Genomic DNA, 1,923 nt, shown 5'->3' with positions numbered 1-1,923 from the left:
TCTAACCACTGAGCTATCCAGGCCGACATTCACGGTCCGTATAGCCCTAATTACTACATTCCTCCCTCCTTAAACAGTCTTCGCCCTCGAAGACACATAACCCAGATTCTGACCCCTGACAGGACCTGCGACTGCAAGACCAGTGGTAGTCAACGGCACCAAATGTAGTAAATATATAAATGTATTAGTATATATAGGAGAGAGGAGAAACTCTTTGTCTGGACTGGGAATCGAACCAAGGACCCCCTACACTACCAGACAGGTGCTCTAACCACTGAGCTATCCAGGTCGATATCCACGGACCGTATAACCGTAATTACTACATTCATCCTGCCTTAAACATTCTTCGCCCTCGAAGACACATAACCCAGATTCTTCTGGCCCCTGACAGGACCTTCACCTGCAAGACCAGGGGTTGTCAACGGTACCAAATGTAGTAGATATATTTGGTTATATATATATATATATATATATATATATATATATATATATATATAGATGTATAGTATACTAGCATCGTAAAGTGCGGTCTAAATATACAAGTTCCTGGGAGACATAGAGTTGGTCGGCCAATGCTATATTGGAGAGAGCTGACGGAGAAAGATCGTAGGGAGTGGAAGCTCTCGACTGCCGACCCTCATGACCGGAAAGAATGGAGATCTGAGGTGAGATCCGCCATGCGTGCAGCTAGCCAGATACCTGGAAGGGGGCCAACTACCCGTGATACTGCACGGAAATAAAAAGGAACCGACAACAAACAACATATAGCAGGGTACGAGTTTTACCTTTCTAAGCACCAGGCCGCACAGATTGGTCACGAATGATGTTCACTAGTACGCAAAACATTTCACTAGTCCGTCCAGTATATGATATTGTAGGATCTGAATTTTTTATAGCAATTAATGAAACAAACACGTCGCAGTTGCCAGCAATTCAGTTTCTGACACCTGCAGAAGAGAAAGACCAACATACATTATTGACCAAGCCATGGGCTAAAAATGTTACGAAATTCTGTGTTGAGTCGAGTATGACGAGAACATATGCGCACAAACGTGCATGTTCTTAGACCATACTACTTGCCGTCCTTGCACCTCGAACCCGTTCTCGTGATGCGTATTCGGCGTTCGAATCCACAGGAATTTGTGCTCGTTCAAAGAACGGCAGTCCCGAAGGCACATCATGTGTTTAGAAGATCAGGAAGTCATAGTCAGTAAACACTTAACCAGCAAGTAATCGACCACAATTTAAGTTAACACATCTAAGAGACTCAGACAAATCTTGCCAAAGTCTTAACCAATTTAAGATTGATTTCCGGATTTGCACTAGTACAAACTAGTGCTATAGAATTTTTTTTTTGACTTGCGGACATCAGGTAATCTCCAACCCAATATAGGAGAGATTGTTTTGTTTTTGTTTGGACCGGGAAACGAACCCGGAACCCCTGTATTACCAGTCAGGTGCTCTAACCACTGAGCTATCCAGGCCGATATCCATGGTCCGTATAGCCCGGATTACACAGGTCTAAACAAGCAAGATTGGCAACAGATATGTTGCAAGAGGAATTACACCCCCACCTAATACGGACAACTTTAAGATATATATTAGTGTTGATTCTGGGCCTGTGTGGGTAGGTAATTGTCGTGAGGGACAGAATTATCCGGAGTTTATGATTCCCCAGATGAGTGTGGATCCGCGACTGTTCATATATGTAAACCACCCGTTCCCAGATCGGTAGACTGCCATTCTAAATCCCTCCAGTATTTCAAGAGTTCATGGACCCTTGTTTTGTACATTTCTAACCCAATGCTAGAAAATTACAGGCAGACGTTATTCGTCAATAGACAACATGTGCGAGGATTCGCTTCACTAGGCACATGGGGTCATCGCGTATAGAAAACACCCCACCCCCCAACCAGGGGCCCC

The 1,923-nt window shown here is 44.1% G+C and overlaps 1 non-coding gene across 1 annotated transcript; it reads right to left on the bottom strand.

The window, feature by feature from the left end:
• Nucleotides 1–1,411: 1,411 nt before the first annotated feature.
• On the bottom strand, nucleotides 1,412–1,484 carry Trnat-ggu (transfer RNA threonine (anticodon GGU)). The gene has a single exon. It is a non-coding gene; the product is annotated as a tRNA-Thr (tRNA).
• Between the last annotated feature and the right edge of the window lie 439 nt (nucleotides 1,485–1,923).

Source organism: Ostrea edulis, chromosome 8 (genome assembly GCF_947568905.1).
Source record: "Ostrea edulis chromosome 8, xbOstEdul1.1, whole genome shotgun sequence".
In the NCBI taxonomy this organism is placed as follows: domain Eukaryota; kingdom Metazoa; phylum Mollusca; class Bivalvia; order Ostreida; family Ostreidae; genus Ostrea; species Ostrea edulis.
This window is presented reverse-complemented; position numbering and strand designations above follow the sequence as displayed.